A 23,991-nucleotide genomic window follows, 5' to 3' on the forward strand; every position below is an offset into this window, starting at 1 on the left:
AGCTGGTGGAGAAGTCTAAAAGGCTGTTGCCTCTGCATACCGTGTTAGACTTTAAGCCACCATAATTAAGTGAGGCTGGTAGTCATGGTGTGTAATGGCAGAAAGCATGGAAAACTGAAACACAAAAGGAAAAACTGAAACTTATAACAATATGGAACCATCAAGGACAAAATGGGATGATGAATGAAAAAGTGGAACTCATGTTTGCCTGGTGGGATTATGGAGCTGGCTCATTAGCCCATGAGAGGCTAAATGGTAAATGTTGCTTTTGTTGTGGTCATCCATGTACCATGCTTGGTGTCAGACTATTTATCTCTTGTAAAAATAAAATACAGTGTGTGTGTGTGTGTGTGTGAAAAAATAAATAAATAAATAAAGTCTATTTTGTCTGATATAAAAAAAAAAAAAAGAATTTGTTGAGACAGTTAACATAATATTGGTAGGTTGAAATAGGCCATGGTGAGAAAATTTTCACCATTAAATTGGCAAATTCTTCTAATTAGAGATTTTATTTTCTGGAAATCCAACTTCTAAACTTTACCACTACAACACTGCATCTACCTCCAACCACCTCCAACCCCAATGACGTCACTGACTGATGTCACACCCTCCACCACCGCGGAGCAGCATGACTGCTTAGCCCAGGACTCCGAAAAGCTGAAGGAGAAAGTTTATGGGAGCTGGAGCTGCAAGCTGGGTGATCCCACACTCAAGGAGATGAGGCAACAACAACATGTGATCTGATGTAAGCTGAACACCTTGCCCTGAACTTCAGAGCACAAAAGCAGCTACAGCTTCACTTCTCCCTCCAAATGTTACTCAATTTTTCCACATTGTAAACTCTATGTCAGAAATATTCAGGGAAAAGAATTCTAGAAAATGTAGTTCCAACTAAGCTAAGTTGACAAAGCACAAAACCACTACACAGCCAGACACCATGCATTTGCACTTGTCTGGGACAGGTATAGTTGTTTCCCATTTTGTTTCAGAGACATGTTAGCTCTCTGAATATGTACCATTCTGCAGAACTGTTAATCCTCTACCATGCTGTTGATACTGTGTTGATAAAATCTGAAAAATGTGTGGTATTTAGATTTCCAATTAGGGGTCTCAAAATAAGCCCTCTTGGTGTCCTGGATCACATGTACAAATAACACTGTGGCAGGTAAGTTTCATTCCCAATTCTTCATTTCTCCTTAGTACTACAATAAGCCACATGCTCGCAATGGTTTCACTGTGAGAGGAACACACTTCCGTTTTCCCAAACCATAATTTTGGTGAGGCCATGCAACTTGCTTTAGCCAATGAAATGAACGCATCAGCATGAGATATGTATGGATGTTCGGATTTAGTACTTTTGTGCTTCTGCTATTGCAAAGTGAAAGAAATACTCCAGACAGCCACTATCCATGATGTCTGGAGCCGAGGCCAGCTGAGCCTAGCAGAGGCCAGCTGAGTTCATGGAAATTTCAGCTAACCTGCAGACTTGTGACTTGAAGGAGAAGCATTTTAGCTAAACTGGAGAGCTATGGAAAAGAAGATAAAAGAGGATAAATGCTTATTATTGAATATCAGTGAATTTTCTGGTAGTTAATAAGCATTATGGTGGCAAGAGCTAACTAACACAGCTACTTATAAGGAGACTTTCTTTTGGTGCAGAAAACATGTTTTAAATTAACTGAAAACAATGTGTGGCTTAAATAGATATTTTATAAAACTTGATTATAATATGTCGGTTTGAATCTAGACAAAAACATTTCTATTTAAAATGTTAAGAGTGAGACTGGCTTTTAGCTTTGTATAAATTCGATGGTTTACTTGCTGAGTCAGTCCCAAAACTCAAATTCAGGACTACTACCAATGGACTTCATAAATATAAATAATCAAATGACCATCTTTCCAGGACAGTGTGAAAGAACGGAACATGCATGCTACTGATGGCAAAGATATAGCATCTGCAAACAGCCATTGTCAGATGTGTTCTTCCTGCCCCAACTGTATGAGAAAGGACACAATGTGGTACCTGACAACACATCATTGAGGCCTCTCTCAATATTCAGCAGGCACCTTCTGCCTTGAGTGACAAGAATCACCTCTTTCATTACTTTTTGCTATCACCCTTATCTTTTGACCTGAAATCAGTGGAAATTGCCTGATAAATAATATTTCTCAAATCTCTTAAGGATCTGTATTACTTTCTTAGGGTTGCTGTAACAAATAACCACAAACTAAGTGGCTTGAAACAATAGGAATTTATTCTTACATAATTCTAGGGACTAAAGGTCTGAAATGAAGATTTTGCCAGGGCCATGATCTCTCTGAAGGCTCTAGGAAAGAATCATTCCTTTCCTCTTCCAGATTCTAGTGGCTTCCAGCAATCCTTGTCATTCTCTAGCTTGTGACTGCCTTCTAATCTCTGCCTCTGTCTTTGTATTGTTCTCTCCTCTTTATAGGACACTAATCACTGGATTTAAGGTCTACCCTAATCCAGTATGATCTCATTTTAAATAATTACATCTGAAAAGATCCTATTTCCAAATAAAGTTGAATTCTGAGGTTAAAGGTGGACATGAATTTTTGACCACTATTCAACAGACTATAGTTTGCCCTTGGGTCCCCTAAAATCCATACCCATCTGACATGCAAAATATTTACATTCATCTTGTCTCAACATCCCCCAAAGTCTTAACCTATTCCAGCATTAACTGTAAATCCAAACTTTAATCTAAATATCATCAACTGAAAATATTCCAAATCTTGTCATCTATATCATATATGGATGAAACTCTGGATATCATCTATTCTGGAACAAAATATTTCTCCATCTGTGGACCTGTAAAATTAGAAAGCAAGTTATTTACATTCAAAATGTAATGGTGGAACAGGCAGAGTATAGGCATTCCCATTCAGAAAGGAAGAAAATGGAAGAAAAAAATGGGATTACTGCTCCAAAGCAAGTTTACAGTCAAGCAAATCAAATTCCATTAGATTTTAAGGCTTTGGAATAATGTTTTCTGGTTTTATGCTCTGTCCTCTGGGACCTTGGCTGCAGTGGTGGCTCCACTCTGCAGACCAAACCACAGAAAACTTAATGTCTTGAATAATAATTTATTATTATCACTAAGGATTCTGAGGTAAACTTGGCACAGCTTGTGGTACTTGCTTGGATTTTTCATACTGTTACAAACAATCTGGGGCTAGAGTCCCCTTAATGTTGGGCAAGCCAGATGGTTTGTTGAAAAGACTGATAATTAATATTTACCATAGGATGGGACTGTTTACTAACTTATGACATGGCCTCTCTGTGTGTCCAGGCTCTCAAAACATGGCATCTGTCTTCCAAGAACAAGAGTTCTAAGAACAAGAGTTTCAAAATGTAGAAATCTACAGCTACTGGGCAAATCAAGGGCTACTTCCAGAACTACTATCATGCCACTTCTACCATGTTTGATTGGTCATAACAGTCACAATCATGTTCAGTGTCAAGAGGTCTGAGAAACAAAAGCCATATCTTGATGGAGGAGTTTCAAAATCACATTGCAGAAGAGCATATGAGATGGGAACTACTGTTTCGACATCTTTTTAGAGATACTAGTTTATTAAATATATATATATGTTTTGCATGTTATCTTGTTATACTATGTAATATGGGTATATTAGTAAGGATTTTCCAGAGAAACAGAATCAATAGTGTGTGTGTATATATATATATATATATATATATACTCACACAGAGAGAGAGAGAGAGAGAGAGAGGAATTGGCTCATGTGATAATGGAGCAAGTTGAGAAGTCCCAAGATCTGTCATCTACAAGCCAGAGATTCAGAAAAGCTGATGGCATAATTCCCATCCCAGTCCAAAGGCCTGAGAATCAGTGGAGCTTATGCTGTAAGTCCTGTTCCAAGGGCAGGAGAAGATGGATGTCCCAGCTCAGCAGAAAGGCAGGAAGCAAAAGGGACAAATTCCTCCTTCCTCTCCCCTTTTTGTTCTATTCAGGCCTCAATGGATTGGATGATGTCCACCCACACTAGGGAGGATAATGTGCTTTACTGAGTCCACCAATTTATATGCTAATCTTATCTGGAAACACCCTCACATACATACCCAGAAATAATGTTTAATCTGGACACTACTTGGCCTAGTCAAGTTAACACATAAAATTAACCATCACAGTGGGTCACATTTTTCTCCAGCATCCAATGAAAACTTTTATTTCTTCCAATCTCCTGAAGGCCTTCAGATCTCTGTCCTCTGCACAATCCTAATACTAATGTCACATAATTATTTTTTAATAACAGTATCTCATTCCAGGAAGTAATTTCTGTTCCAATTATCTATTCTTGCATGCCAAGCTACCTCAAAACTTCATAGGTTAAAACAATCATTTATTATTAACCTTTGTATTTCTGTAGATTGTCTCAACCTAGCTAAGTGGTCTTTCTTAGCTCTCTCATCCATTAGTCAGGTGACAGGTAGGACTGGAGTTGCCAAGTAGGGTCACTGACATGGCCTTTGATGCTGTCTGTCAATTGGGAATCTCACCTGGAGCTTTCAACCAGAGTACCTATCCTCTTAATGTGGTTTGCGCTACAAACAGGATGGCATCTTTGTTCCAACTGGGAGCATCTCAAAAATCAGCATCCCAAAATATGTGAAGCTGCAAACTTGATTGAGGACTACCCCCAGAACTGGCAAGGTGACATTTTTCCTAATCTATGTGTTAAAGCAGTCTCAGGCCCTGCTGATATTCAAGGGGTTGGAGAAATAAATGCAAATTCTTGATGAAAGTGACAAAGCCACTTTGCAGAATAGCATATGGGAATGAACATATGGTTGTGGACATCTCTGGAAAATATGATTATGGAAGGGGTTTCTCTTGTAAGAGAGACTAAAAGGTAACTGCTCTGGTCTGATGTTTTGCCTCTTCAAAATTCATACATTGAAATCCAGTCCACCAAAAGTCATGGTACTGGGACATGGGACTTTTAGGAGGTGCTTAAGTCATGAGGCTGGAACTCTCATGAATGGGATTAGTGTCTTGTAGAAAGGCTCCACAGAACTCCCCAGCCCCTCTGACCATGTGAGGATACAATGAGAAGTCTGTGATGCAGAAGAGAACCCTCATTCAACCCTGCTGGCATCCTGACCTCTCTCTTCCAGTCTCCAGAACTGTGAGAAATATGTTTCTGATGTTTATAACTACCTAGTCTCAGGTGTTTTCCCATAGTAGCCTGAATGGACTAAAACAGAAACCATCTAAATACATTTTCATTTCACTTTAGGCACAGAGCTAGAAGACATTTGTAGTTTCTTTAACTTTTAGGAATGGCCATATCACTGACATCTTAGAATGAACTTAGAAATATGTGTACCACCTCCATACCTGAACCATGATTCTCCCCATTGAGTTATTTCTGACTATTTTTCTGTTCTTAGTTGGCTAGGACAGTGAAACCCAAGGGCAATCTGGGAAACAACATGTTGAAGATGGCAGAATCTCTGTAACCCTGTGTCCCAAAGTGACTGTGTGGATTAGACAGAGCCATCGCTGACATAAGCCACTTACCTTGATTCTTCTGTGTGTAATGTGTAATGAGTGTAGAATTCTAATATGACAACTCCCACCCCATGACCATCACCCTAATTCCCTCCTGTTGAATGTGGACAGAATCTATAAATATGATGAGATATTTCTTCCATGCTTTTATTACTGTTATATTCTATAGCAAATGAGATTTTGCAGATATAATTTTCAAAATCATTTGACTTTCATATTGGGAAATTATTTTAGGTAAGCTGGACCTAAGGGGCTCTTTCTGGTGAAAAATATTCAAAGACAGAAATGTGAAGCATAAGAGGGATTTGATGTGATGGAGATTCTACATTGTTGGCTGTGGCAAGGAATGTAGATGACATTTAGGGCCTAAGAGTGACTTCTGGATGACAATCAGCCAAGAAATGAGGATTCCAGTCTACAGTCACAAGGAACTGAATTTGTCCAACAACCTGAATGAGCTTGGATGTGTACCCCAAGCTCCAGATGACCACACAGACTGCCAAAACCTTGATTTCAGCCTGGCACAGCCCTAAGCAAAAATCCCAGCCACATAGAACCTCAACTTCTGATGTACAGAATAATGGGGGTGTGTTGTTTTTAAATTTGCTATATTTTCCCTTTATTGTACAGGTAAACCAAGTGTAATTTTAAAAATTTAATAAACTTTTTATATTTTAGAAAAGTTTTAGGTTGACAAAAACATTGTGTAGAATGTACAGAAAGTTCTTTCTCTGTGCACAGTTTCTCCTATTAACATATTGTATTATTGTGGTACATTTGTTATAACTGATGAACCAATATTGATACACTATTATTAATCAAAGCCCATAGCTTAATTAGGATTTACTCTTTGTGTTGTGTAGTTCTATAGGTTTTGACAAGTGCATAAAGTCATGTAACAGCCGTTACAGTACTGTAGTATACAGAATAATTTCACCGATCTAAAAATTCTTTGTTCTACCACCTTTCCCTCCTAAACCCCTAGCAACCAGTGATCACTTTACTGTCTCTATAGCTTGTCTTTTCAGAACGTCATTTAGTTGGAATCATACAGCATACAGCCTTTTCAATTAACAATATGAATTTGTTTCATCTATGTCTTTTGTGATTTGATAATTTCTTTTTATCACTGAATAATATTCCATTTTATGTATTTACCAAAGTTTATCTATTCAACTATTGAAGAATATCTTGGTTGCCTCCAATTTTTGAGTAAAGTTGTCATAAACATTTATGTGCAGGTTTCTTGTGTAGACATAAGTTTGCAACTCATTTGGACAGATATGTAAGAATATGATTGTTGGATCAGATTCTAAGACTATGTTTAACTATGTGAGAAACTGTCAAATGGTGCTCTGAAGTGGCTGTACAATTTTGCATTCCCACCAACAATGAATGAGTGTTCTTATTGCTCCACATCTTGACCACCATTGGGTGCTGTCTGTGTGGTACAGTTTAGCCAGATATGTAGTACTATCTTGTTTTCATTTGCAATTCCCTAATGACTTATGATGTTGAGCATCTATTCATTTGCTTATTTGATGGCTGTATATCTTCTTTGTTGAGATGTCTGTACAGATCTTTAGTCTTTTGGGTTTTTTTTTTTTTTTTTTTTGGTCTTTTTTTATTATTGGGTTTAAAGAATGTTTGGTATATTTGGATATAAGTCCTTTATGAGATGTATGTTTTGCATATATTTTTCTTCCAGGCTATGACTTCTCTTTTCATCATCTTAACACTAACTTTCACAGAGCAAGACTGTTTAATTTTAATGAAGTTCAACTTATATTTTTTTTCATGGATTGTGCCTTTGGTGTAGTATCTAAAAATGTATCACCAAATTTGAGGTCACCTACATTTTTTCCATTTTTATCTTCCAGATATTTTTATAATTTTGTATTTTACCTTTAAATCTATATTCCATTTTGTGTTAATTTTTATGAATGTTGTAAGGTCTAGAGAGTTGTATGTAGATTTATTTTCTTGTATGTAGATGTCAATTTTGTTCTAGAAGCATTAATTGAAAAAAAAATCTTTACTGCATTGAATTATTTGCCTTTACTTTTTTGTCAAAGATGAGTTGACTATGTTTGTCTGTGTCTACTCCTGGGTTCTCTATTCTATTCTATTCATGGTTTTGACTATTCTTTCCCTAATACCATAATTTCTTATTTGCTGTACACTTATAGAAGTACTTGAAGTCAGGTAGTGTTAGTCTTCTGACTTTGTTTTTCTTCTCCGGGTATTGTTTTAAGCATTCAAATTTGTGGTAATTTCTTACTAATCACTGGAACAGCTACATAAGGTTAGAAATGAGTAAACATTGTTATCTTTACAACACAGTTTGTGTGTGTATGTGTTATTTCAATACAATCTATCCTAAATACACCACTTATTATTATCCAGAAAAGTTTGGTAATTTTGGAATCTTTTTGTTCCATGAATGTTTTGTAGAAATCTCTGCTTGAAACTTTCTAGCTTTAAGTGTTATATATGGAAAGGTTGATTACTGATTTGAATTTTCTAAACTTTATAGGAGTATTCATTCTTACGTATTTATGAGTCAGTAATGCAAATTTTGGTTTTCTAGGTATTTTTCCATTTAATTCAAATATTTGGGCATAAAATTTTGTTTAATGTTCCTAATTGATTTTTTGTGTCTTCACCATCTGTTGTGATATCCCGCTCTTGTTGCTAATATTGTTAATTTGTACATTCACTGTCAGTTTCATGCTCATGAAAAAAAAATTAACATTACTACATCTTAACAAAGACTTTTTTGAGCAAGATGCTGGCTTAATTAAATTTGGTCTTTCTATATTTTTCAATATTTGATCAATTTTTGTAAATGTTTTATGTATGCATAAAAGGAATGACTATTTTATTATAATTAAGTACATTTTTCCATATATGTATATTAGGTCAATTTTTAATTTGTGTTGTGCAATTCTGTTATATTCTAATTATTTTTGTCTTCTATAAATTACCAGAAAAGATGAATTAAAATCCCAATATGATTGGGGATTTGTCTCTTACTCTTTACAGTTTTCTCTCTCCTCCTTGTTCACCTCCCTCTCTCTATTTCTTTCTCATTCTCTCTCTCTCTATATATATATATTTATATAATATATTATATACATATAATAGAAAATAGAAATAGTCATAGAAAATATTTTTACTTCTTGTAAGTTTTCTAAGGCATCAGTTGTTTCCTTTCAGCATTATTAAAAGTATCATGCCTCTATCTACTGACTTGCATTGTGATCTTCTACTTAACTCCATGTCCTTTGACTTCTTTTCCATCTTTTCCATCTATTTATCTTTCTTGTTACTACATCCTGGATAACTTTTTTGAGCTGTTTTCCAGTTCACTAATTTGTTGCTAACCTATGTCAACTGGGTTGTTAAACCTGTCCTGTGAGTGTTTAATTTTGATTATTATTATTTTTTCCAGCTTTAGAACACTTGAAGATTTATTTTTCATTCTTTAGCCTTCAAATTACATTGATTATTATTTTTTAAATCTTTATTCCTTAATTTTCTAAATGTCACTGGACTCAGTCCATATTTTTAACTTGATTTTATTTTTTCAAACATAGTAATATTTTTAATGTTTGTGTCCAATAATTCAAGTCTCCTTATACACTTGTATTAATCTATTAGTGCAATACACTATGTAACTCTTTCTGCTCTCTCTTCCCTCTAATATTTCTCTCTCACTATGTTTCATTTTCTTCTGTGTTAGGATATTTTTTACTATCTTTCACATGTTTTTTTTTTTCTTTTGACCACCATCCTTCAATATCCCCTCTCCCGTCCTCTGTCTCTGGTAACCATAAGTCTGATCTCTTTTTCTATGCGTCCCTTGTTTTTTGTTTGTTTGTTTGTCTCTTTGTTTTTTTAGATTTCACTTAAAAGTGAGATCACACAGTATTTGTCTTTCTCTGTCTGAGTTATTTCACTTAGCATAATACCTTCAAGATCCATCCATGTTGTTGCAAATGGTAGGATTTCCTCATTTTTTTATGGCTGAATAATATTCTAATGTGTGTGCATATATACACACACAAATATATATCACATATTCTTTACACATTCACCCATCAATGAACACTTAAGTTGTTTCCATGTCTTGGCTATTGTAAATAATGCTGCTATGAACAGCAGGGTGCCAATACGTTTTTGAATAATGTTTTTGTTTCTTTTGGATATATTGCCAGAAGTAGAATTGCTGGATCATAAGGTAATTATATTTTAAATTTTTTGAGGACTGTTCATACTGTTTTCCATAGTGGCTGCACCAATTTACAATCCTACCAACAAGGGTTTCCTTTTCTCCACATCCATGCCAGCATTAGTTATCTCTTGTCTTTTTAATGATGACCATTCTAACAAGCATGAGATGATACTTCACTGCAGTCTTAATTTGCATTTCCCTTATGACTAGTGATGTTGAGCATCTTTTCATGTACCATTTGGCCTTTTTTATATCTTCTTTGTAGAAATATCTCATTAGCCTTTTTCACTCATTTTAAAACTGGGTTATTTTGTTTTTGTTTTTCTGTTTTGTTTTTAATTTTTTTGCTATTCAGTTGTATGAGTTCTTCGTATCTTCTAGATATTAACCACTTGTCAGATATATGACTTGTAAATAATTTTCCCATTCTGTAAGTTGTCTTTTCACTTTGTTGATGGTTACTTTTACTGTGCAGAAGCTTCTTAGTTTGATGTTATATATATTATAATTTTTGAAGTATTATTTATGAGATATCTTTGAAGGCTGGGATAAAGATATTATCTTCAAGAGAGTATTTGGGTATGCTTCTTGTAGACTCAAATCAATACATATTTAGTTTATAATTTATAGCTTGAAGTTTATGGGACCCTGGGGATGAAAGCTTGGGCTGTAAATCAGTGTGCATGCCAAAGGTATTTGCTGCTTCTCAGAAACAGTTTTTCTTCTTCCTGCCCTATTCGTCAACAAAGAATCTAAGTGTCAAAGTATTTACTACTGCTTCAATTGTCTCAAGAGAATGTATCTCTTGAGGTATTCAAACTTAATACCAGGAAGATCTCCTTTAGGCTGCTCAATTTGGTAGTATCTGGACTATGATTTCTGAAGTCCTTATTCTACTAGGTCATCAAAATTATAGTAAATTTCTTTAATATTGACAAATGCTGTCAGGAAAGATGTGGTGTTTTGTCTTTCCTTCCTCTCTGTAATCTAGCTTTCTCTTAATTTTAACCTTTATGTTTATAAAACTCCTATGTTTTAAGAAGACTTTTAAATTGTTCATCCACATTTTTAGTTGTTTTCAGTAGGAGACAGGACTAAATATTCCAGTACACTGTATTCCTGAAATAAAATAATGTGTACCTTAAATAAAAATCTTGTCACATTTACCTGGAGCAAGAGCTGAAGAGAGGTCAATATGTAAACTAATTCGTGGGTGGTGGCTAATTAACCAGCCAGATGTTAAGTAACCTGTCTGTAGCAAAAATAGATGGTTAATGTCAATGATGTTTTGGAAGGAAGAGGAAAAAATAGACCTCTTTAATTACACAGAAATTAAGACTATCCATTGACTGTGTATGTTTATCAAGAGATTCAAATTACAGAATATGTTCTTAAAAATCTGCTAGAGAAGGTGACCATTCTTAGATTAATGAGCTTGTGAGCAGAATGAGAATTGTGATAAAAATTTTGACTACAAATGGGCTCAACAATATGGGCTGACAGAGACCTTCAAGATGGTGAAAGAATAAGATGTGGAGATCACCTTCCTCCCCACAAATACATCAGAAATACATCTATATGTGGAACAACTCCTATAGAACACATACTGAACCCTGGCAGAAGACCTCAGACTTCCCAAAAGGCAAGAAACTCCCCACGTACCTGGGTAAGGCAAAAGAAAAAAGAAAAAAACAGAGACAAAAGAATAGGGGTGGGACCTGCACCACTGGGAAGGAGCCGTGAAGGAGGAAAAGTTTCCATATGCTAGGAAGCCCCTTTACTGGTGGAGATGGGGGGTGGCAGGGGTGGAAGCTACAGAGCCATGGAAGAGAGCACAGCAACAAGGGTGCAGAGGGCAAAGCGGAGAGATTCCCACACAGAAGATCTGTGCCAACCAGCACTCACCAGCTCAAGAGGCTTGTCTGCTCACCCACCAGCCAGGACGGGTGGGGGCTGGGACCTGAAGCTCTGGCTTCTTCGGAGATCAGATCCCAGGGAGAGGATGGGGCTGGCTGCATGAACAAAGCCTGAAGGGGGCTAGTGTGCCACAGCTACCTGGGAGGGAGTCCGGAAAAACTCTGGACCTGCCTAAGAGGCAAGAGACCATTGTTTCAAGGTGCACAGGGAGAGGGGATACAGAGCACCACCTAAACGAGCTCCAGAGAGAGGTGTGAGCCATGGGTATCAGCGTGAACACCAGAGACGGGCATGAAATGCTAAGACTGCTGCTGCAGCCATCAAGAATCCAGTATACAAGCACAGGTCACTATCCACAGCTCCCCTCCTGGGTGCCTGTACAACCCGCCACTGCCAGGTTCTCGTGCTCCAGGGACAACTCCAGGATAACACATGGTGCACCTCAGGCTGTTGCAATGTCACGCAGGCCTCTGCCACTGCAGGTCAGCCCACTTTCTCTACCCCTCTTTCGCCCTGGCCTGAGTGAACCAGAGCCCCCTAATCAGCTGCTACTTTAACCCTGTCCTGTCTGAGCAAAGAACAGATGCCCTCAGGAGACCTGCATGCAGAGGTGAGGCCAAATCCAAAGCTGAACCCCAGGAGCTGGGTGAACAAAGAAGAAAAAGGGAAATCTCTCCCAGCAGCCTCAAGAGCAGAGGATTAAATCTCCACAGTCAACTTAATGTACGCTGCATCTGTGGAATACCTGAAAAGACAACGACTCATCCCAAAATTGAGGTGGTGGAGTTCGGGAGCAAAGACATATAGATATTTTTCCATTTACTCTTCTTGTGAGTGTGTATGTGGATGCTTCTTTGTGTGATTTGGCCTGTATGACTTTACTTTTACCATTGTTCTAAGATTCTGTCTGTCCTTATTTTTTTTTCTTGATTTTTTTATTTTATTTTTTTTTAGTATAGTTTTAGCACTTGTTAACATTGGCAGATTTGTTTTTTGGTTTGATTCCTCTCTTCTTTCTTTCTTTCTTTATTTAATTACTTTTTAATTTTTAATAACATTTTTAAATTTTTTATTTGAATAACTTTATTTTATTTTATTTTTTTCCTCTTTCTTTCTTTTTTTCTCCCTTGTCTTCTGAGTCATATGGCTGACAGGGTCTTGGTGTTCTGGCCGGATGTCAGGCCTGTGTCTCTGAGGTGGGAGAGCCGAGTTCAGGACATTGGTCCACCAGAGATGTCCCGGCTCCACGTAATATCAAATGGCAAAAGCTCTCCCAAAGATCTCCATCTCAATGCTAAGACCCAGATCCACTCAACGACCAGCAAGCTACACTGCCAGACACCCTATGCCACACAAAGAGCAAAACAGGAATGCAATCCCACCCATTAGCAGAGAGGCTGCCTAAAACCATAATAAGGTCACAGACACCCCAAAACACACCACTGGACGTGGTACTGCCCACCAGAAAGACAAGATCCAGCCTCATCCACCAGAACACAGGCATCAGTGCCCTCCACAAGGAAGCCTACACAACCCACTGAACCAACCTTAACCACTAAGGGCAGACACCAAAAACAATGGGAACTATGAACCTGCAGCCTGCAAAAAGGAGACCCCAAACACAGTAAATTAAGCAAAATGAGAAAACAGAAACACACAGCAGATGAAGGAGCAAGGTAAAAACCCACCAGACCAAAAAATGAAGAGGAAATAGGGAGTCTACCTGAAAAATACTTCAGAGTAATGATAGTAAAGATCATCCAAAATCTTGGAAATAGAATGGAGAAAATACAAAAAAGGTTTAACAAGGACCTATAAGAACTAAAGTGCAAACAAACAATGATGAACAACACAATAAATGAAATTAAAAATTCTCTAGAAGGAATCAATAGCAGAATAACTGAGGCAGAAGGATGGATAAGTGACCTGAAAGATATAATAGTGGAAATAATTACTGTACAGCAGAATAAAGAAAAAAGAATGAAAAGAACTGAGGACAGTCTCAGAGACCCCTGGAAAAAAATTAAAGCACCAACATTCGAATTAGAGGGGTCCCAGAAAAAGAAGAGAAAAAGAAAGGGACTGAGAAAATATATGAAGAGATTATAGCTGAAAACTTCCCTAATATGGGAAATACAATAGTTAGTCAAGTCCAGGAAGTGCAGACAGTCCCATACAGGTTAAATACTAGGAGAAACACGCCAAGACACATATTAATCAAACTATCAAAAATTAAACACACACACAAAAATTAAAAGCAGCAAGGGAAAAACAACAAATAACGTACAAGGGAATCTCTATAAGGTTAACAGGTGATCTTTCAGCAGAAACTCTGCAAGTCAGAAGGGAGTGGCAGGACATTATTTAAAGTGATGAAAGGGAAAAACCAACAACCAAGATTACTCTACCCAGCAAGAATCTCATTCAGATTTGATGGAAAAAATGAAACCTTTACAGACAAGCAAAAGCTAATAGAATTCAGCACCACCAAACTAGCTTTACAGCAAATGCTAAACGAACTTCTCTAGGCAGGAAACAAAAGAGAAGGAAAAGACCTACAATAAGAAACCCAAAACAATTAAGAAAATGGTAATAGGAACACACATATCGATAATTACCTTAAATGCAAACAGATTAAATGCTCCAACCAAAAGACATAGACTGGCTGAATGGATACAAAAACAATACCTGTATATACGCTGTCTTCAAGAGACCCACTTCAGATCTAGAGACACATACAGACTGAAAGTGAGGGGATGTAAAAAGATCTTTGGTGAAAATGGAAATCAAAAGAAAGCTGGAGTACCAATTCTCATATAAGACAAAATAGACTTTAAAAGATAGACTACTATAAGAGACAAAGAAGGACGCTACATAATGACCAAAGGATCAATCTAAGAAGAAGATAGAACAGTTGTAAATATTTATGCATCCAACATAGGAAAACCTCAAAATATAAGACAAATGTTAACAGCCATAAAAGGGGAAATCAACAGTAATACAATCATAGTAGGGTACTTTAACACCCAGTTTCACCAATGGACAGATCATCCAAAGGAAAATAAATAAGGAAACACAAGCTTTAAATGATACATTAAACAAGATGGACTTAATTGATAAGTAAAGGACATTCCATCCCAAAACAACAGAATACACTTTCTTCTCAAGTGCTCATGGAACATTCTCCAGAATAGATCATATCTTGGTTCACAAACAAAGCCTTGGTAAATTTAAGAAAAGTGAAATCGTATCAAGTATCTTTTCCAAACACAACGCTATGAGACTAGATATCAATTACTGGAAAAATCTGTAAAAAATACAAACACATGGGGCTAAACAATACACTATTTAATAACCAAGAGATCACTGAAGAAATCAAAAAGGAAGTCATAAAATACCTAGAAACAAATGACAATGAAAACATGATGACCCAAAGCCTATGGGATGCAGCAAAAGCAGTTCTAAGAGGGAAGTTTATAGCAATACAACCCCACCTCAAGAAACAAGAAAAATCTCAAATAAATAACCTAACCTTACACCTAAAGCAATTAGAAAAAAGAACAAAATAACACCAAAGTTACCAGAAGAAAAGAAATCATAAAGATCAAATCTGAAATAAATGAAAAATAAATGAAGGAAACAATAACAAAGATCAATAAAACTAAAAGCTGGTTCTTTGAGAAGATAAACAAAATTGATAAACCATTTGCCAGACTCATCGAGAAAAAAGAGGAGAAGACTCAAATCAATAGAATTAGAAATGAAAACGGAGAAGTAACAATGGACACTGCAGAAATACAAAGGATCATGAGAAATTACTACAAGCAACTATATGCCAATAAAATGGAAAGCCTGGAAGTAATGGACAAATTCTTAGAAAAGCACAACCTTCTGAGACTGAACAAGGAAGAAATAGAAAATATAAACAAACCAATCACAAACACTGAAATTGAGACTGTGATTAAAAATCTTCCAACAAACAAAATCCCAGGACCATAGGGCTTGACAGTTGAATTCTATCAAACATTCAGAGAAGAGCTAACTCCTATCCTTCTCAAACTCTTCCTAAATATAGCAGAGAGAGGAACACACCAAAACTCATTCTACGAGACCACCATCACCTTGATACCAAAATCAGACAAAGATGTCACAAAGAAAGAAAACTACAGGCCAGTATCACTGGTGACCATATGCTAACACATATATATGGAATCTAAAAAAAAAAAAAAAAGGTTCTGAAGAACCTAGGGGCACAACAGGAATAAAGATACAGACGTAGAGAATGCACTTGAGGACACAGGGAGGGAGAAGGGTAAGCTGGGACGGAGTGAGAGAGTGGCATGATCTTATATATATTACCAAATATAAAAATAGATAGCTAGTGAGAAGCAGCTGCATAGCACAGGGAGATCAGCTCAGTGCTTTGTGACCACCTAGAGGAGTGGGATAGGGAGGGTGGGAGGGAGATGCAAGATGGCGTAGATATGGGGATATATGTATATGTATAGCTGATTCACTTTGTTATAAAGCAGAAACTAACACACCATTTTAAAGCAATTATACTCCAATAAAGATGTTAAAAAACAACAACAACAACAACAAAAACAATATGGGCTATTTTTACTATAAGTATCCTTGCCTCTGCTTAAACAAGTATTGCACAATTTTCTAGAAGCAATGCCTAACATGAACTCCCAATATATTAGAATGGTCGGTGATTTGTCTTTCATGTAGTAAGTAATTATTTTGTATTTTTATTTGCTTTTTCTTAACCTTATTTTTTTATCACTATTATAATCTGGACATTCACTGGAAATCTTTATGATATACAGGATTGCTTCCAAAAAGTAATTCATATCACAGTAGAAAGCTAGTACCCATGAAATATACATTTCCTAACATTTACCTTATCAGTGGAAGCAATTTGATTTTACTTTAAAATGGTGGTATGGTTTTGAAAATCAAAATGCTCTGACGCTTTCCAGCAGAATGTGGAATATGCTATAGATTTGTAACTTATATATGATCATGTTCCTTCCGTGTCAAGAGTACATGTTACTGGGGACTAAGGTATGAGGGTAGAAGAAGGGTCTATTATTATTATTCCTAGATATATTCCCTAAATATTAACTTTCTTATCAGGATACAATGGGCTGCGTTTGTTCTTTTAGATTTTCTAATATTAAAACAAGGAATACTTTCACCAGAGATTGCTTTTAAGACAGCAACTTATCCATTCTCAAGTCTTCAGGGCACAGGGTTAGCCCTTCTTTCCTAAAAAGAAGAAATGCTGTGATGACTGTAGTGATTTGTTCACATTTACACATGGAAGTAGGAATGCTACCATATAGTGAACACTGAGTATTGGTGAACTCTGAAGAGGCCCATGGGTCACCTTGTGTCCTAATGTGGCTGGGGATGACTTTAATGATTTGATGGTGTCAGAGTTGATGCTGGAAGATCTACTTCTAAAAAGCCTTTTTCAAATGTATGCACCTGGTGCCTTGATGCGGGTGAGTAGAAGGCTTGGCTCAGCTGGGTCTCATGTTCACAGATATAAACACAGACTCTCTAGCATGACAGTTTCTGCATAGTTGGGCTGAACTCAGCTCGGTTTTACATCAAACAAGATGGAAACTATGGGACATTTTATAACTTGGCCTTAAAAATTACATAGCATCATCTCTACAGTACTCTGTTTGTCAAAGTAGCCATAAAATCACCCTGAATTGAGACAAAGGGATACAAATCCCAACCTTTCAGTGGTAAATACATTACAGAATTTTAGACATAGAATTAGACACAGAAATGCATAGACATTTAAAAAAATAATCTAAACTCACTCTCTGATCACAAATTAATTACATACCTTTTACATATAAAATAAACTCCCTTCCAGGATCCCCAAAAGTCCAATCCTTTTATGATATCAGTTCAGGCTCATGGTTGAAGATCTCAATCACATCAGAATACATATGAGTATCTTTGGATTTTGTTCTTCAGGTACAATTTCTATCAATCTGTAAACCAGTGAACTAAAGAGACCAATTTTCTGCCACCTAATAATCAACATCAAATGGAAGAAAAATAATTACATAACCAATAACCACCTCTACTCACAATGGAAAAAAGGAAGGTGTACAGAAAGCACTGGTCCTAGCAAATCTGCAATCAAGCCAAGCAGACATGTCTCGTTTCTTGATTAGGCTCCAATCCTGCTTCCTGGGACTTTTGGTTATATCTTCTGGACATTAAGTTCTACCTTCTCAGTCACCTTTCCTTTTCCATTATAAATAGGCAATGTCTGTAGCTGAGTAAATATCTCAACCTCCTTCCTGCCCATAGAATTTTGGAGTCCACTGAGATATTTTCAGGCTGTATTTTGTGCATAGAGTCCAGGTTGCTACAGTATTTTTAAACTGTGTTTCTTATGAAACTTTTCATAATTTAGTCCATTAAACAAAAAACTATGTTCACAAATTTCCTTGAAATTAACCTTTCTTTACCAAAGCTTCCTCTGAGCTTGCTATAAGACTACAATTATAAAATTCTTAGAAATCCTGTTGTTTCAGAGAGAGGGACAGTGAGGCACACCTTTGTTTTCCTTATCTGAAAGATTCTATGAGACATTAGCTTAAGATATTTGTCTGTTTGTTTGTTTGGTTTTGAGGTTTTTTTTCACTTTTTCCTTTTTATCTTTTTTATTTTTTTGAATTTTATTTTATTTATTTTTTATACAGCAGGTTCTTATTAGTTATCTATTTTATACATATTAGTGTATATGTGTCAATACCAATATCCCAATTCATGTGACAACGACCCTCTCCCCACCTGCTTTCCCACGTTGGTGCCCATACGTTTGTTCTCTACATCTGTGTCTCTATTTCTGCCTTGCAAACGGGTTCATCTGTACCATTTTTTCTAGGTTCCACATATATGCGTTAATATACAATATTTGTTTTTCTCTTTCTGACTTACTTCACTCTGTATGACAGTCTCTAGGTCCATGCACATCTCTACAAATGACCCAATTTCATTCCTTTTTATGGCTGACTAATATTCCATTGTATATATGTACCACATCTTCTTTATCCATTCCTCTGTCGATGGGCATTTAGGTTGCTTCCATGAGCTGGCTATTGTAAATACTACTGAAATGAACATTGGAGTGTATGTGTCTTTTTGAATTATGGTTTTCTTTGGGTGGATGACCAGTAGTGGGATTGCTGGGGATATAGTAATTCCATTTTTAGTTTTTTAAGGAACCTCCATACTGTTCTCCAAAGCAGCTGTATCAATTTACGTTCCCACCAACAGTGCAAGAGGGTACGCTTTTTTCCACACCCTCTCTAGCATTTGTTGTTTGTAGATTTTTTGTTGATGGCCATTCTGACCAGTGTGAGGTGATACTTCATTGTAGTTTCGATTTGCATTTCTCTAATAATTAGTGATGTTGAGCAGCTTTTCATGTGTTTCTTGGCCAACTCTATGTCTTCTCTGGAGAAATGTCTATTTAGGTTTTCTGCCCATTTTTTGATTGCCTTGTTTGTTTTTTAATATTGAGCTGCGTGAGCTGTTTATATATTTTGGAGATTAATCCTTTGCCCATTGATTCATTTGCAAAGATTTTCTCCTATTCTGAGGGCTGTCTTTTCATCTTGTTTATAGTTTCCTTTGCTGTGCCAAAGATTTTAAGTTTCATTAGGTCCCATTTGTTTATTTTGGTTTTTATTTCCATTACTCTAGGAGGTGGGTCAAAGAAGATCTTGCTGTGATTTATGTCAAAGAGTGTTCTCCTATGTTTTCTTCTAAGAGTTTTACAGTGTACGGTCTTACATTTAGGACATTAATCCATTTGGAGTTTATTTTTTGTATGGTGTTAAGAGTGTTCTAATTTCATTCTTTTACATGTAGCTGTCCAGTTTTCCCACCACCACTTATTGAAGAGGCTGTCTTTTCGCCATTGTATGTCCTGCCTCTTTTGTCATAGATTAGTTGACCATAGGTGCATGAGTTTATCTCTGGGCTTTTTAGCCACTTCCATGGATCTATATTTCTGCTTTTGTGCCAGTACCATACTGTCTTGATTACTGTAGCTCTGTAGTATAGTCTGAAGTCAGGGAACCTGATTCCTCCAGCTCCGTTTTTCTTTCTCAAAATTGTTTTGGCTATTTGGGGTCTTTTGTGTTTCCATACAAATTGTGAAATTTTTTGTTCTCGTTCTGTGAAAAATTCCATTGGTAGTTTGATGGTGATTGCATTAAATCTGCAGATTGCTTTGGATAGTACAGTCATTTTCCCAAAGTTGATTCTCCCAATCCAAGAACATGGTATATCTCTCCATCTGTTTGTGTCATCTTTGATTTCTTTCATCAGTGTCTTATAGTTTTCTGAGTACAGGTCTTTTACTTCCTTAGGTAGGGTTATTCTTAAGTATTTTATTCTTTCTGTTGCAATGGTGAATCAGATTGTTTCATTAATTTCCCCATCTAATCTTTCATTGTTCGTGTATAGGAGTGCTAGAGATTTCTGTACATTAATTTTGTACCCTGCAACTTTACCAAATTCATTGATTAGCTCTACTAGTTTTCTGGTGGCATCTTTAGGATTATCTATGTGTAGTATCATGTCACCTGAAAACAATGACAGTTACTTCTTTTAAAGTTGTATTACTTTTATTTCTTTTATTTCTCTGATTGATGTGGCTAGGACTTCCAAAACTATGTTGAATAATAGTGGTGAGAGTGGACCTCCTTGTCTCGTTCCTGATCTTAGAGGAAATGCTTTTGGTTTTTCACCATTGAGTATGATGTTTGATGTGGGTTTGTTGTATATGGCCTTTATTATGTTGAGGTAGGTTCCCTTTATGCCGACTTTCTGGGGAGTGTTTATCATAAATGGGTGTCAAATTTTGTCAAAAGCTTTTTCTGCATCTATGGAGATGATCATATGGTTTTTATTCTTCAATTTGTTAATATGGTGTATCACATTGATTGATAAGCATATATTGAAGAACCTTTGCATCCTTGGGATAAATCCCACTTGATCATGGTGTATGATCCTTTTAATGTGTTGCTAGACTCTGTTTGCTAGTATTCTGTTGAGGATTTTTGCATCTATATTCATCAGTGATATTGGTCTGTAATTTTCTTTTTTTGTAGGATCTTTGTCTGGTTTTGTTATCAAGGTGATGGTGGCCTTGTAGAATATGTTTGGGAGTGTTCCTTCCTCTGAAATTTTTTGGAAGAGTTTGAGAAGGATGGGTGTTAGCTCTTCTCTAAATGTTTGATAGAATTCACCTGTGAAGCCAACTCGTCCTGGACTTTTGTTTGTTGGAAGATTTAAAATCACAGTTTCAATTCCATTACTTGTGATTAGTCTGTTCGTATTTTCTGTTTCTTCCTGGTTCAGTCTTGGAAGGTTATACCTGTGCAAGAATTTGTCCATTTCTTCCAGGTTGTCCATTTTATTAAAATAAAGTTGCTTGTAGTAATCTCTTATGATGCTTTGTATTTCTGCAGTGTCCGTTGTAACTTCTCCTTTTTCATTTCTAATTTTATTGATTTGAGTCCTCTCCCTCTTTTTCTTGATGAGTCTGGCTATTAGTTTATCAACCTTTTTTATCTTTTCAAAGAACCAGCTTTTAGTTTTATTGATTTTTTCTATTGGTTTCTTTGTTTCTATTTCATTTTTTCTGCTCTGATCTTTATGATTTCTTTCCTTCTACTGACTTTGGGTTGTGTTTTTTCATCTTTCTCTAGTTCCTTTAGGTGTAAGGTTAGATTGTTTATTTGAGATTTTTCTTGTTTCTTGAGGTAGGCTTGCATGGCTCTAAACTTCCCCCTAAGAACAGCCTCTGTGGCATCCCATAGGTTTTGGATGATCCTGTATGCATTGTCATTTGTCACTAGGTATTTTTTGATTTCCTCTTTGATTTGTTCAGTGATCTCTTGGTTATTTAGTACTGTATTGTTTAGCCTCCATTGTTTGTGTTTTTTTACTTTTTTTTCTCCTGTAATTTATTTCTAATCTCATAGTGTTGTGGTCAGAAAAGATGCCAATATGATTTCAATTTTTTAAAATTTACCAAGGCTTGATTTGTGAGCCAAGATGTGATCTATCCTGGAGAATGTTCTGTGTGCACTGGGGAAGATAGTGTTATCTGCTGTTTTCAGATGGAATGTCCTGTAAATATCAATTAAATCTATCTGGTCTATTTTGTCATTTAAAGCTTGTGTTTCCTTATTAATTTTCTGTTTGGATGATCTGTCTATTGGTGTAAGTGATGTGTTAATGTCCCCCACTACTATTGTGTTTGTGTCGATTTCCTCTTTTATAGCTGTTAGCATTTGCCTTTTGTATTGAGTTGCTCCTATGTTGTGTGCATATATATTTATAATTGTTATATCTTCTACTTGGATTGATCCCTTGATCATTATGTAGTGTCCTTCCTTGTCTCTTGTAACATTCTTTATTTTAAAGTCTATTTTATCTGATATGAGTATTGCTACTCCAGCTTTCTTTTGATTTCCATTTGCATGGAATATCTTTTTCCATCCCCTCACTTTCAGTCTGTATGTGTCCCTAGGTCTGAAGTGGGTCTCTTGTAGACAGCATATATATGGGTCTTACTTTTGTATCCATTCAGCCAGTCCGTGTCTTTTGGTTGGAGTAATTAATCCATTCACATTTAAAGTAATTATCAATATGTATGTTCCTATTACCATTTTCTTAATTGTTTTGGGTTTGTTTTTCTAGGTTCTTTACTTCTCTTGTGTTTCCCACTTAGAGAAGTTCCTTTAGCATTTGTTGTAGAGCTGATTTGGTGGTGCTGAGTTCTCTTAGCTTTTGCTTGTCTGTAAAGCTTTTGATTTCTCTGTCAAATCTGAATGAGATCCTTGCCAGGTAGAGTAATCTTGGTTGTAGTTTCTTCCCTTTCATCACTTTAAATATATCATGCCACTCCGTTCTGGCTTGTAGAGTTCCTGCTGAGAAATCAGCTGTTAACCTTTTGGGAGCTCCCTTATATGTTATTTGTCATTTTTCCTTTGTTGCTTTTAATAATATTTCTTTGTCTTTAATTTTTGTCAATTTGATTACTGTGTGTCTCTGCGTGTTTCTCCTTGAGTTTATCCTGCCTTGGACTCTCTGCACTTCCTGGACTTGGGTGGCTATTTCCTTTACCATGTTAGGGATGTTTTTGACTATAATTTCTTCAAATATTGTCTCTGGTCTTTTCTCTCTCTCTTCTCCTTCTGGGACCCCTATAATGCAAATTTAGTGCATTTAATGTTGTCCCAGAGGTTTCTTAGGCTGCCTTCATATCTTTTCATTCTTTTTCTTTATTCTTTTCCACGGTATTGAATTCCACCATTCTGTCTTCCAGGTCACCTACCTGTTCTTCTGCCTCAGTTATTCTGTTACTTGTTCCTTCTAGTGTTTTTTGTTATTTTTTTTGTTTGTTTTTCATTTCAGTTATTGTATTGTTCATCTCTGTTTGTTTGTTCTTTAATTCTTCTGGGTCTTTGTAAAGAGTTCTTGCATCTTCTTGATCTTTGCCTCCATTATTTTTCCAGGTCCTGGATTATCTTCACTATCATTTTTCTGAATTCTTTTTCTGGAAGTTTTCCTATCCCCACTTCATTTAGTTGTTTTTTCTGGGGTTTTATCTTGTTCCTTCAACTGGTACATAGTCCTCTGTCTTTTCATTTTTTCTGTCTTTCTGTGAATGTGGTTTTCATTCCACAGGCTGCAGGATTTTAGTTCATCTTGCTTCTGTTCTCTGCCCTCTGGTGGATGAGTCTATCTAAGAGGCTTGTGCAACCTTCCTGATGGGTGAGACTGGTGCTGGGTAGGGCTGGGTATTGCTTTGGTGGCAAAGTTCAGTAAAACTTTAATCTGCTTGTCTGCTGATGGGTGGGGCTGCTTTCCTTCCCTTTTGGTTGTTTGCCTTGAGGCCACCCAGCACTGGAGACAACAGGATCTTTGGTGGGGCTAATGATGGATGCTGGGAGAGCTCACACCAAGGAGTACTTCCCAGAACTTCTGCTGCCAGTGTCCTTGTCCCTTTCCTCTAGGTCCCCTTTCCTCCAGGTTCTAAACGACATTTTTCTTTTTTTTTTTCAATTCTTATTAATAACTTTTTGTAGGCGTATCAGGCTTCTCTAACAGTGTCTTCAAAACTCTGCCACATCCTATCTGAATAGCCAAAGCAATCGTGAAAAAGAAGAATAAAGCTGGAGGCATAATGTTTCCTGATTTCAAACTATATTATAAAGC

The 23,991-nt window shown here is 36.4% G+C and overlaps 1 pseudogene; it reads left to right on the top strand.

The window, feature by feature from the left end:
- The first annotated feature begins 582 nt into the window (after nt 1–582).
- The window catches only part of LOC118884050, a 31,667-nt pseudogene continuing 8,258 nt past the window's right edge, over nt 583–23,991 (top strand).

Source organism: Balaenoptera musculus, chromosome 18, assembly GCF_009873245.2.
Source record: "Balaenoptera musculus isolate JJ_BM4_2016_0621 chromosome 18, mBalMus1.pri.v3, whole genome shotgun sequence".
NCBI lineage: Eukaryota > Metazoa > Chordata > Mammalia > Artiodactyla > Balaenopteridae > Balaenoptera > Balaenoptera musculus.